We start from the raw sequence: 15,041 nt of genomic DNA, 5'->3' as shown, positions 1-15,041 counted from the left end.
AACCCCTTTCAACGGAGCTATCTTCAAAAACACATGATTACCCACATCAAATTCCAGATTTCTGCGGCGACTATTAGCATAACTTTTCTATCGGCTCTGAGCTGCACTGATCCCGTCTCTGATAAGTCGAACCTTATCACGCGCTTGCTGCACAAGCTCCGACCCCACTACTCGCTGCTCACCCACTTCATTCCAAAACAAAGGAGAACGACATCTCCTACCGTATAGTGCCTCAAACAGTGCCATGCCAATGTTGGACTGGTAGCTGTTATTATATACGAACTCTACTAGTGGCATGAACTGAGTCCAACTACCCCCAAAATCTAAAACACATGCTCTGAGCATATCTTCTAATGTCTGTATTGTCCTCTCAATCTGCCCATCTGACTGAGGATGGAATGTCGTGCTGAAAGATAGTTGAGACCCTAAAGCTTCCTGCAGACTCTTCCAAAAACATGACGTAAAACGCGGGTCTCGATCTGACACAATCGATACTGACACTCCATGAGAACAAACTATTTCCTGAATGTAAATCTCTGCTAAACGGCTGAGGGGATAGCTGATCTTGATAGGTATAAAGTGGGCGGTCTTAGTCAAGTGGTCAACAATCACCCAGATGGCATTCTGGCCATGTACCGTCGTTGGTAGTCCTGACAAGAAATCCATAGATATATGATCCCACTTCCACTCTAGAATAAATAACGGCTGCAACTATCCTGCCGGTCTCTGGTGCTCAGCCTTCACCTGCTGGCACGTCAAACACTGGGCTACATTCTCGATGATCTCTCTCTTCATACCACTCCACCAGTACAACTCTTGCAGATCTCTGTACATCTTCGTACTAACAGGATGAACTGTATACAAAGATCTGTGAGCCTCCTCTAAAATAGTCTTTTTGATCTATGTATCGGAAGGAACACATAATCTGGAATAGAACCGCAAAGCTCCGTCATCTGAATATTGAATTCCTCCCCCTGACCACTCTGCACTCTATCCATCACCTCTATTAATTCTGGGTCTTCCTTCTGGGTGGCTTTAATTCTCTCATACAGAATAGGCTACACCACTAAACTGGCAATATGAGCCTGAGAACCACTCTAAACTAATTCGATGCCGAATCTCTCTAGATCCATCTTGATCGGATACAGGATCTCCATAGCCGCCAACACTGGTTCCCTGGATTTCTTGCTCAACGCATTAGCTACCACGTTTGCTTTCCCTGGGTGATAACTGATGGTACAATCAAAATCCTTAAACAACTCCAACCACCTTCTCTGCCTCATATTCAGTTCCTTCTACGTGAAGAAATACTTTAAACTCTTGTGGTTGGAGAAAATCTCACACTGCTCGCCATACAGGTAATGCCTCCAAATTTTCAATGCGTGCACCACTGCAGCTAATTTAAGATCATGTGTAGGGTAGTTCTTCTCATATTCTTTCAATTTTCTGGACACATACGCCACTACCCTGCCATGCTGCATCAACACACAGCCAAGTCCCTTCAAGGTCGCATCATTGTAGATAACATACCCCTCACCCCCTGATGGGATAACCAATACTGGTGCCGTGACTAATCTTTACTTCAGTTCTTGAAAACTCTGCTCACAGCTGTTGTCCCACTCAAATATGACATTCTTCCTCGTCAGTCGTGTTAAAGGTCCTAACAAAGTTGAGAATCACTCCATGAAACGATTGTAATAGCCAGCTAACGCCAAGAAACTCCTGATCTCCTGGACATTTCTCGGTCTAGCGTAATTCATTACTGCCTCAATCTTGCTAGGATCCACAGAAATACTGTCGCCAGATACAACATGCCCCAAGAAACACGACCTTCTCAAGCCAGAATTCACATTTACTAAACTTGGCGTACAACTTCTTTTCCCGAAGTGTCTGCAAAACCTGCCTCAAGTGTGTCTCATGCTCCTCATAACTCCTCGAATAGACCAATACATCATCAATAAAAACAACAACAAACCGGTCTAGGTATTGGTGGAAGACTCTGTTCATCAAGTGCATAAATACCGCAAGAGCATTCGTCAAACCAAACTGCATAACAAGAAACTCGTAATGCTCGTACCTGGTTCTGAAGGCCATCTTCGAGACGTCTTCTGCTTTCATTTTCACCTGATGGTATCCAGATCTGAGGTCAATCTTCGAATACACCCGCGTACCCTGGAGCTGGTCAAACAAATCGTCGATATGGGGTAGAGGATACTGTTCTTGATTGTCACTTTATTAATCTCTTTATAGTCTATACACATCCTTATAGTCCCGTATTTCTTCTTCACAAATAAAACTAGAGCTCCCCACAGAGAGACACTGGATCGTATAAATCCCTTATCAAGCAGATCCTGCAACTGATTCTTTAATTCTGTTAATTCTGTTGGCGCCATCCGATAAGGTACTTTAGAAATTGGTGTTGTACCGAAAGGTAGATTAATAGGAAAATCTACCTCACGATCGGGTGGCAAGCCTAGTAACTCGCCTGGGAAAACATCTATAAATCTTTTACTATAGGCGTGCTAGCAAGTTTCAATTCATTCTCCGACATCTCCTTCACAACAGCCACAAAAACCCCTGACAACCACTCAGCAGTAGTCTTCTAGCTTGAATAGCTAAAACTAGCTGAGGCGGGGATTGCACTCGCGACCCTACAAACTTGAATTCTGCTTTCCCCAGAAATCTGAATATCACTTCTCGTGCTCGGCAATCTATGCCGGAAAAATTAGCTGCTAGCCAATCCATGCCAAATATAACATCAAACCCATGCATGTCTAGCACTATCAGATCAGCAGACAAAGCCTTTCGTTAAATATCAACTGGACAACCTCAAAGCACCCTACTACACCTCACTACTAACCCAGTCGGTGTAGATACCAAAAATTCAATATCTAATGTTTGTGTTTCAGTCTCACATAATCACCATACCTGTCACCACGTCACCTGCCGTCTCAGCCTCACCTGGCGTTAGAGTAAACACCCTAACTAGAGTCGTATTCCTTTGCTGGCCCCCACGTGGCGCCTGATAACCTCCCCGGTATAGTCTGGGAGCTGGAACTACATCTGTTAGGGTAGGGCAATCTCGCACCATGTGCCCCGATCTACCGTAGCGATAGCACACCACACCACCATCTAGTGGGGTTGGACAGTCTTGCACCATGTGCCCTGATCTACCGCAGCGATAGCACACCACACCACCAGCTCGACACTCCCCCCCAGTGCCTCCTACCACAAGTCTGACAGACTGGAGGACCCTGCCCTATCTGCACCTCGCGTCCTCCCATCTCCTGCCTCCGCCCTCTGCCATGATTTTCTCTCCTCCACTGCCCCAGTCTATGACCTTGCTGGCAGCCGATATATGCAGATCTCTTCCTCTGTCCCTGCTCCTCTGTATCAAGATGCTCACCAATCTTTGCCAAGGTCGCCCTGTCGACCAATTCAGCAAAGTCCTGGATCCGCAGCACCACTACCTGCTTAAATACACTCCACCTTAAGCCTCTCTCAAACTGCCTCGCCTTCTTCACCTCATTAGGAACAATATACGGGGCGAAACGAGAGAGCTTGATGAAACGTGTTGCATACTACTGGACGGATAGTTGTCCTACTTCAAACTCAGGAACTCTTCTATCTTAACCTCCCTGACAGTACCTGGAAAATATCTATTAAAGAACAATTCTTTAAACCGGTCTCATGTCATGGCTATCGAAGTCACCCTTTGCTGCTCCAATAGTCTCACCGCAGTCCACCACCTCTCGACCTCTCCTATCAGTCTATAGGTGGCAAAGAGGATCCTCTGTTCCTCAGTACACTGCAATACAACCAAGATTTTCTCAATCTCCTGCATCCAGTTCTCAATGGCTATAAGATCAACTCCACCTGAGAATGTCAGAGGATTCATCTTCGTAAACTTCTCTATAGTGCACCCATAGCCTGCAGATGAATCACTTTGCTCCCTCGAGCTCCTAGCAATCTCAGCCATAACTTGCTGAGCCGCGCTACGAAATACCGCATTAGAGTCGATCCCAGCTGCACCTGATGGCCTTGCTCCATCACTGCCACTCGCATGGGTACTATTTCCTCCTGGATCCATCCTGAAAACAACAAACACAACTCAGAAATCCTATCCTCACCACTTATCTCAACATTTCAAACTCATTTCTAATCCCCAATCCTACATTCTAGGAACATAACCCGACAACAGCTTACTATGGTTTTCATAAAATTGTCACCCCAGGAAAAACACAGAAACTACTACGGAAGTCCTACTTCTAGACTGTAGAACAAAACCTCAAATCATTTCCTAAACTCTAATATTGCTTCTGCTGCTTTCTAAAATCTACAGAACCTAGCAACCTAGGCTCTGATACCAAACTATGACGACCTGCTTAATTTCCATATTTTTTTTATAATAATAACAAAATCAATATCTCATATTCCAGCTTAGTAGATCATAATCCACCTGGACCCGTGGGTACCAGGGATACATCAGACCACAATACGAAAGCCTAAACAGCAGGAAACATATAATCACAGTATTATAAACACAAAACATTCATCTCATTACCACAAATACCGGAGTCACTATATCCACAGTATCTCAGTATATACTTCCCAAAAATAAGATCTAGGGACATTTCCCACAAAATCTAACTGTCCCTACAAAAACTTACCCTTTAAAAAGGGCAAATAAACAACACTAGATCAGCGGGGCTTTTCCCGCTCTCCTATCTGGGGCTGTTGAAAAGTTTATAAACTTTAGGGGTGAGACACCTCTCAGTAAAGGAAATAAACTAATACTAGTGTGTGGCAACATGAGTATTCCGTGTCATACATAAATCATATAGAACATATTCAGTAACTGTTATGTATCTGGGAAAACATATATATATCATAAAAAAACATGGCAGAACATAGTGCATTTTCATAAACATATCTCATCTCATATAATAATAATAACACAAAAACATTTATGGTAGGTTAGCCGGTTGTTATCATGTATTACCCCCACATGACTAGGTTGTGTGGCCCAAAGGCAGGACTTGACAATGGTTGGCTGACCACTGCCAAGTCAAAAGTACAGTCTGTAAGTCCGACGGGTCTGCCTGACCTGGTTAGTACACCAGGGGCGATCTCACACTTCTTATAAACCATATCGACCATCCAATCTCACACCACTCTGTACAACGGCGTTAACACAGATATCATGATCACGAAGACCATGGACACATAGCAACGGTACCGTGCAAGTGCTAGCCTAGACCAAGCCAATTAGGTTCTGATATCATATAATATATATACTGAAACTGTGATACATGAATATCTCATATCATTAATTAATAGATCAATCATATCATTTTGCATATATATGTATATCATGAAAATCATCGACCCGTACACCAGTATTACACATTTTATCATAGCTTGACCCGTACGCCGGCAAATCATAGCACAGCCCATACGCTGGCAAATCACATCTATAGCTCGGCCCATACGCCAGAAAATCATATCATAGCACAACCCATACGCTGGCAAATCACGTCCATAGCACGGCCCGTACATCGGCAAAATATATCCATAGCATAGCCTTACGCTGGCAAATCATACACATAGCACGACTCGTACGCCGGCAAAACATATAAAAATCTCTGCCCGTACACCGGTTTTCCATTATGAAAATCTGTATCATACTCACATTCCTAGAAATCATATCATAGCACAGCCCGCACGCTAGCAAATCATACACATAGCCTTGATGATTCCCCCCGGTTATTCCTTCCAAAGTGCAATGTCGTCGACTTCCTCCTTTTGTTACTGTCTCCATTTCCCTTCCTCTTTATTATTTAAATCCCATTATTATTCGGGTCGTTACATGTTGTATGGTTAGGTGCAATGCCCTATGCTGAATGGAACTTCCAGCTTGATTTTATGCTTAGATCTTTGTTCCAATTGTGCTTTGTTTGATTGAGCTACCTTTAATTTTTTACACATCTCCCAGAAGGACGTGGTCACGTGAATCCTCTATATATTGCAGTCAAGTGCAATTCAATGATTGTTTCTAGAGTTTTTATTGATAACTTGTCTGGTATGAATGTATGCTTGAGTTCCACTTTGAGGAGGTTGGGAATTGACAAGTCTCACATATGAAGAAGTAATATTCTTAGAATTGGTGTATTCCCAAGAGAGGGGTGAATTGGAATTTTAAAACTTCTTCCTAGGTTAAACCAGATATTAGTAATATACAATCTAAGATCTTTCTAAGCATATACCAATTGTGTAGATAAAAATAATATGCGGAAATTAAATCATACACATCATTCACATTATATCAAATACAACATACATGTACAGGAATATAAAGTGAAGAAATTGAAAAATGTGCACAAGATATGTTTACTCTACGAGTCCTTCCCGTTTTGATTATGACAAATCCAATGATTCTTATCTGTGCATCGAACTCTTGAAACAGGATCATCCTTTGCGTGCATTGAGGGTAGGAACACAAAGAAGTCATAAGGAACACAAAGATCACATCACATATGGCATTTGAAGAGCAAAGAGATTGAGGAACAAAAAGAACAAAAACCATTTGCTTATTGCATTTGCATTTATTTTTTGGGTCTATAATATTAATCATAGTCTGTAATAATTAATGCATTGTATGCATGATAGGATAGATAACCTCAATGACCATAGTTTGACCATAAGGAACCACAGGACCGTTGGGATCACCTTCGGTCGACTGACGTCGAATTTTTTTGGACTTAATGTTCAAGGTCATAAATTAACTTTAGGTCCCTAAACATCACATGAAAATTCCCCTATAACTTAGAAGTTATAATTATGTGAACAGGGGTGACTCCAAATGAAATCAGGACTTAAATGCACATTTTAAGTGTGCTCGATTGACCAAACCCGAACCTACATAGAAGCCTTGGTTGACCAAACCTAGCATAATCAACATGTTGACTATTCGGTCAACCATTTTGAAATGAACTTGCACTACACGGTCGACCGAACTGACACATGGGTTTCTCCCAACAACCTGGTCGACCGAACGACTAGCTCAAATCTAACTTGGTCGACCGAACCTTAGAATATGGTCAACCGATCCTACCCTGGTCGACCGAACCTCAAAGGGTTCAAAATCACCTTAATACGGTCGACCAAAACCTTAGTTCAAAAATGCCACAGTCGACCGAACTTAGTGATATGGTCGACTGAACCTCAAATATAGTCAAATGAAACTCTCATGTTGCTTATTTTTTACCGAGGTTAAATAGGAGTTATTTTTTATTAACCATACTTAAAATTTTTCAAAAATACCAAATGGGTCCCAAACGATTATATTTTTTTGAGTGTCTATATATACTCCCTCATTTGGTTTAATTAGCAATGGATTAGCAAACATCATTAGCAATATATTCTTTGAATATTTCAAATACCCATTTTTCACATACAAGCTTACTACTTCCATTCTTACTCATCCTCCTTGTTAAAATCATTTAGTAAGAGTGTTTTAAAGATCATACTATAAGCTTGCAATCTCATTGATTGTATTTGATTAAGATTGATTTTATTTGAGAGTAAACTTTGAGTTTTTCCCTTGTGACTTTATTAATAAGTCTTCTTTGGGAAAGCTCTCTAGAGCTTGTGAGGCTTGCATTATTGTTGCAAAACTCAAGAGCTTGTATTGTGCTTGTCTGTGAAATATTTTTTACAAACCAATTTCAAATATCTCTTGTGGTTGATTATTGAGAAAAACATTTTTGAGATATTTTCTTGTGTGCTTAAGATCTTTGATACTACACTTTGTGATTGATATTGTTATCTTGATTCAAAGATCCTAACACATACACTCTCACACTTTGATTGTTATACTTGCATTATTTTGAGAGCAAACAATTAAACTACATTAAGCTTGTCATATCCTATCATATCGTTGTGCATTGGTTATACTGGTACAAATATGCTTATTGGAGAAGCACGTATTTTTATACACAAAATTTATATTGTGAATCTATTGTATTCCAGGCATGGCCTGAAGGGGCGATAATCTAGTTCGTAAGGATTGCTTGTAAATGTTGATGCCAGCCCTAGTAATTTGACTTGGTATTGTATAAGGTGTCGCTCCACCCATTAAGTGAGCAATAGCGGTAATCCTTAGGCTTGTGAGCTGAGGCTGGGACGTAGGTAAGTTTGGCCAAACCCTGATAACATTTCTTGTGTCAACTTTAATTTCCACACTTAAATTTATGCACTTGAATGTTGTTATTTTAATTACTGTGAATGTTTCGGAATTACTGAGATCGCTTCAATTGCTTTACATTTTTGCTCAATTTGATTTCTGCTGAATTTGTTCATGCTTAGAAAGACCTTAGGTTAGAAAATACTGATTATGATTTGAACATAACCTATGAAGAAATTTTAAAATTCCAATTCACCCTCCTCTTGGGAATACACCAAAGTCAACAAGATATGTTATTAGGGTTTGGTTAATACTGCCTACGTCCTCGCCTCAAGCTCACAAGTAAGAGGATTTCACTAGTTGTTTACTTCACGGGTGAAGTAACACCGTTTACAAAACCTTACCAAGATGGTGCAACTAATTCTCTTAACCATGTCTGAACCAGTCTGGTGCTCTCTTAACCGGGTCTGAGCAAGTCTGGGACTATTCACAGGACTAGTCTCCCTCTTCTGACAACCTGTTGAAAATACAACAGATATTCAAATTATTTTTGTGTACAAGGAAATGCTTCTACTACAAGCAGATGTGTACAACAATAAAGACAAATACACTCACGTATGATATGCAAATAAGCTCAATGTGTGAATGTGATTTTCACAAAAATAATCTTTGAATAAAAATATGTATGATCAGTGTTCAAAGATTATATGCCCAAATAAAAAATTTCTCCAAAAATATTTTTCTGAATAAGGTGCAGGAGAATCTAGGGTTTATGACTCAAAAATATTTTCACAAGTACAAGAAAATAAGCCTTTGAATCTTGCAATGGATGTGCAAGATTCGCAAGAAAATGATATTAACTTTTAAAAATTTTTATCAAATGAAATGAGTGAGAGAAACTAAAATAATACTCTAAAAATAAGATATGAAAAATAAATGCAATATGAGAGTAAATAGTTTTCTATTTTGTAAAACAAATTCCCAAGATAAATAAAACACTCTCTTGAAAATGATTTTTCAAAGTAATAACAAAGAGAGGATGAAAAATAAGCTTAGAAAGATGAGAATATGATATGAAAATTTGAGAGGATTTTCTAACTAATCATCTTACTAATTTTGAGTTATGAGGGGGTATATATAGACTTGGGTGAAAATATGACTGTTGGGGATACAAGGGGTATTTTTAAAAATATTAATTATGCTAAATGAAAAATAACCTTGCTTAACCATGGTAAAAATTTCGTCAACCCAAGAGGTTCGATCAACCATATTCAAGGTTTGATTGACCGTATTGCTATGTTCGATCGACCGTGTCAATTTTGAACTACGGATTTGGTCGACCGTCTCAGGGCAATTTTTGAACCCTTCATGGGTTTGATCAACCAAGACAAAGTTCAGTTAACAATCTTTAAGGTTCGGTTGACCAAGGTAGTTTTGAACTAATGGTTCGGTCGACCAAGTTGTTGGGGGTCAGACACGTGTTAGTTCGGTCGACTGTGGAAGACACGTTCATTTCATAATGATCGACCGAGCGAAGTCAATATGTTGACTTCTAGTCAGTTTGGTCGACCGAGGCATTTATACTGCCAAGGGTTCGGTCGACTGAAGCTTTGACTTTGGTCAACTTTATCAGTTCGGTCGACCAAGGTCAAATGACCTTCCGATAGTCGGTCAACCGAAGCATTTAATTAAGCCCAAAAACCTAACGTCGTTCAACTTTCGGTCAACCGAAGTTTTTGTAAACTTCGTTTTACCCCTAATATTTAACCCTAACTAGTTAGTTATTTAAGAAATGAGTTTCTGTGTAAAGTGTTGGTCCCTAGGGTTATTCTATGGTCATTTTGATCTTACATCCATATCATGCATGTCATGCAATTATTATAGACCAAATTAAAACAAAATGCAGTACAATTGAAAGTAGATGTCTTCTTCTTCTGTCTTACTCTTCAAGCCCTATGGAATACGTCAAGATGTATGATCTTGAGGTCCTTCTGGCTTCCATTTTCCTTTTGCCTCATGTGCATGTTAAAATATATACTTGTTCACACACTAAATGTATACATGAGATACAGACACTTTGTCAGCATCAAAACAGGGATCAGACTCAAAAAATCAACAAATATGACAATTTGTTCTTCAATGGTACTACAAGAGAAATTTATAATGGCATTGGACCTTGAATTTTCACTATTACCTTCCAAGTGTCGGAGAATACTCCAAAATTTAACATGTTGTTAGGAAAGCCATGAATCCATATAGTAGGGGCAATGCCCTCTACTCTACATCACTTAGGTTCATAGCAAGTGACTTCTTGATTACAGTGAGTGGAAAGGAGACTAAAGGAATTCACTGATATCGAACGAGGGAGGGTGACTTAGTCCTATTGTTGACCCTTAAGTCAACACATACATCAGAAACACTTTAAATTGGGAATTGTATCAACAACACTTAAACAATATAAAGTAGGTTATGCTTCATATGTTTTATAATTTTGAAAAGGTATATAAGTTGTTTTGATATTCAAGAACATAAGTCTATGAGAGTTATGGTGTGATCCCAAGAGGGGGAGGGGGTGAATTGGGATTTAAAAAATATTTTGCTAATTCAAACTTCATCGATTCACCACATTAAATCTCATTTAAAAATTAAAGTGTGTATGAAAAATGAGAATGACAATAAATAAGCACTCATAAATATGCAGAAATTAAAGTGCAAAATTTAAATGAGAGAGAGAGAGAGAGAGAGAGAGAGAGAGAGAGAGAGAGAGAGAGAGAGAGAACAATATTTGTTACCAAGGTTCGACCAATCCTGCCTACGTCCCCGCCTCAAGCCAAACCAATTTAGAGGATTCCACTACCTTTGCTCACTTACCGGGTGGAGCAACACCGTTACAACCTCTCTTTAAGGGGCGAGGTAAACTCCAGCTCAAATTTCAAAGTTAAGTCACAACCAATAACTACACCTTATAATATGGTGTTCCTAGTTCTCCTAATTGGGTCTGAACCAATCTGGTGCATGTTAAAGCCCAGTGCAATCCTCTTCCGACGACACGCAGGGAATACAACATCAATAATAAAAGTTTGCGTACAAATAAGTGCTTCTCAAACTAAGCAAAGATGTACTCAATGAAGAACTAAAATGCACTCTCATATGATATTAAAATGAAGCTTAGTAGAGTATGGTATTCCTCTTAAAATATTTTTCAAATAAACCAATGAGAGTATAGAAAATGATTTTCTTTATGAAAATGACTTTTGGAAATTTAATTTAAATAAGGCTTCCAAACAAAATATATGAAAGTGAATATTAGTTCAAGTCATTGTCAAGAAGCTTCTCAAGCACAATATAATATATATGCTCAAAGCATTCTTGAACTAACCCATAAATTTTCTCTAATAAAAATATTTCCAAATAAATGAATAGGAGAAGTTAGTGTTTTCATTTAAAATGATTGACCTTTATGAAAACAAATTCAATTAGGCTTTCTATAAATATATGTATAAGTTTAAATATATGCTTAAGCCTTCAAAACAATTTCAAAATAAATTTCTCCAAAATATTTTCAAATAAAAGGTATGGGAGAAATTTGATCTTTTAAGAATATGATAATAAAAAAGCTGTCGAGCTATATATATAAACTTGAATATATGCTCAAGCCTTTATAAATAAAACCCCCAAAATATTTTTCTCCAAAAATATTTTCAAGAAGAGTAGGAGAAATTAGAAATTTGATCTTTGAAAAACAATAGGAATAAAAAGTAGAGGTCTTCAAGCAATATATATATATAAACTTGAATATATGCTCAAGCCCTTTCAAAATTACCTCAAGAAAAAGAAGCCTTTGAAGTGGAAATAACTAGTGGATATGTAACGCCCGAACCCTTAATCCCGGGTCCAATGCGTTATACCTGATAAAATCCTGATAATCCATAAATCAACATATATGCAGCGGAAAACTTAAACATAATCTCCATATAACATAGTATCATAATATTAGAGTTTACTATTTCTATCTATAATCCTTGTTAACCATCCATCACCTGCATTTCCATATATACACATGTCTCCAAAACAATTCAGTATTTACAATCATTTCATCCTCAACAGACTTAAAACATAACAACATAAAACATAAACTTAAACTTTATACAACCCCATAGTATATAAAAAATATACCCTTTCTCTTTACAATTCTCAAAAGACTATAAACCCTCAAGCTCCCTCAACCTGACCTCGAGGATGTCCTGAAAAAGAAATAATCATATTTGGGTGAGACACATCTCAGTAAGAGAAGAAATATACATATTAAAACAGCATGTGACTAACATGAGGTATATAAATATCATTTTAAATACATTTGCAAATCATTAACATAACACTGAAATCATTCTCTGAACCTAATCAACCACATGCAAAAAATTAATCCATGAGATTACCTAAGGATAGGAGTGATTACCCGCCCATACAAGTAGCACTCCTCTGCTCTGATACTTAGGTAACCCAAAGGTCACTATTGAAGCATACTAGGGCACTCACCTTACTCAGTAAACCCTCAAGTGTTAGATTGATCTCGTACTTACATCGTTCAACAAAAGTTTATCGGCAAAAGCCCTAAGGATAGAGAAATCTACCCGCCCATACAAGTAGGTTCCCTTTGCCTTAGTACGTTATGTAACTACTGCCACATCTGAAACTACTAGTGCACTCGCCTTTCTCAGCAAGCCCTCAGGAGAAGAGTACGCCCTGCCCAATCACTACATATTTTATATACATAGATACTTCTAATATCATAATACATTATTCTTTGTCATTATTCAACCATACGCTTCTGTTCATGTTCATACCTTAAACATTGCATTGTGTTTCACTTTACGTAATCTTCAACATTACATCATTCACATTTTTCATTTCATTCCATTATCATTTCATTGTCATTTCATTGCATTTTCCTTTCTTCTATTCGTACTACAGCTGGTCTTTAGCCATCATCAGTTAGTCTACAGTTTCTTTTAGCTGTCATCAATTAGTCTACATAGAAATGTGCTAAATCTGCTAACATGACTCTTTTCAACTGTCTTACATTTATATGATTGCATTAACATACACAAGCAACATAGTCCATAATATATTTTATGCATCTCATACATTTAACATATATTTGCACAAAATCTCATGTCACACAATTTAACAGTAAAATATATATATATATATATATATATTCCTGTAAAATAGGTTAACCCACATTTAACATTTATATGCCGAAAATACATTTCATTTCTTCCTTAATTTCTTAGAAAATTCCTTTCACTTTTCTCAGTTCATTTCCACATATACATAGCTAAATAAGTGGTCATAGGCTCAGAAAACATAGTTTTACATGGTTGACATTTTTTAATTCACACCAAAACATATATATAATATAACATAATTTATTACCTTTTATTTCATAAAATCTGATTTAATATATAATTTCCTCTTACCTAACTTTCGAATTATGCTTGTAGGATCCTCGAACCGATACCCACGGACGGCGTTCACCTGGACCCTGAACCAAAAATCCTAATTTAATTAAAATAAATTCCAATTGACTCAAATCTTAAGAAAAACACTTATTTACTACTTTCTAGGCTCCAAATAACAATATTCATTAAGAAAATCCCAAAATAATTCACTTACCCTGATTTTGGGATGTTTCCCAAACCTCTTAAACCAATGATCAGCTCCTACAGCCTTGCAGAGAACGATCCCACAAACCTCGTGGTGGTTCTGGATCGTCAAACCGGGTCAAATCCGGCCCAAAATGGAAGAGAGAAGGCTGGAGGTTCATTTTAGAGAGAGAGAGAGAGAGAGAGAGAGAAAAGAAAGTTCGCGAATTCTTGCTGAAAATGAAAGAAAACTCTATTTATAGGCAGGACTTCGTCGACAAGACACGTGGGTTCGTCGACGAGTTGCTATAGATACTTTGTCGATGAGAAGATACTTTCATCGATGAATTCAGAGTTTCAAATATACTCTCTCGAGATTTCTTCGTCGACGAAGGACTGAGTTTATCGACAATCTCTAGAAGGACTCTCATCGATGAAGACAGGACATTCGTCGATGAGACCTGCTGTTCCTTCTAAAATCCTTCCTTATTATCCATTAATCCATGTCCTTTTTTATGCTTCCTAATTATTTTAATTTCTAGGTCATTACAAGATATATGCTCCAAGCTTCTTCAATAACCCACAATAGTTTCTCCCAAAAAGAATTTTCAAAGTGAAAGAGTAGGAGAAATATGAAATTTAATGCACAAAGGGGGTATAAAAAATGAGGGAGAAACAAAAACTATGTATATATGCTTTCAAGATGTTTCTCCTCAATTTTTCAAGTGTTTTTGGCTTGTATTTATAAGAAAAAATCGAAACTAGCCATTTTATGGCCGTTGGGGTATTAAAAAATGATTTAATTTGAAAACTAGCTGTTTTCGGCCGTTGGGGAGCTTTTTGTACAGACATCTTTCAGTGTTTGAGTCATAACTTTGTCTATACAACTCGAAATTAGATGTTCTTGGTATCAATAGAAAGCTAAGAGAAAATATCACAACTTTCATCAATCTTTAAGATAAGAAGTTATGGATTGAGAAAAACGCCCATCACTATGACAAAAGAAACATGAAGGGAATTTTTCTACTACAGACACCTTTCAGTGGTTTGGTCATAAATTTTTATATACAACTCCAAATTAGACGTTCTTAGTATCAATGGAAATTTAGGAGAAAATCCAATAACTTTCATGTTTAACACTTTTTAAGAAAAAGAGTTATGGATTGAGAAAAATGCTTATTTCTACTGTCTGGTCGTCTGGCCAATCGACT

Source organism: Malania oleifera, chromosome 4 (genome assembly GCF_029873635.1).
Source record: "Malania oleifera isolate guangnan ecotype guangnan chromosome 4, ASM2987363v1, whole genome shotgun sequence".
NCBI classification, from domain to species: Eukaryota; Viridiplantae; Streptophyta; class Magnoliopsida; order Santalales; family Ximeniaceae; genus Malania; species Malania oleifera.
This window is presented reverse-complemented; position numbering follows the sequence as displayed.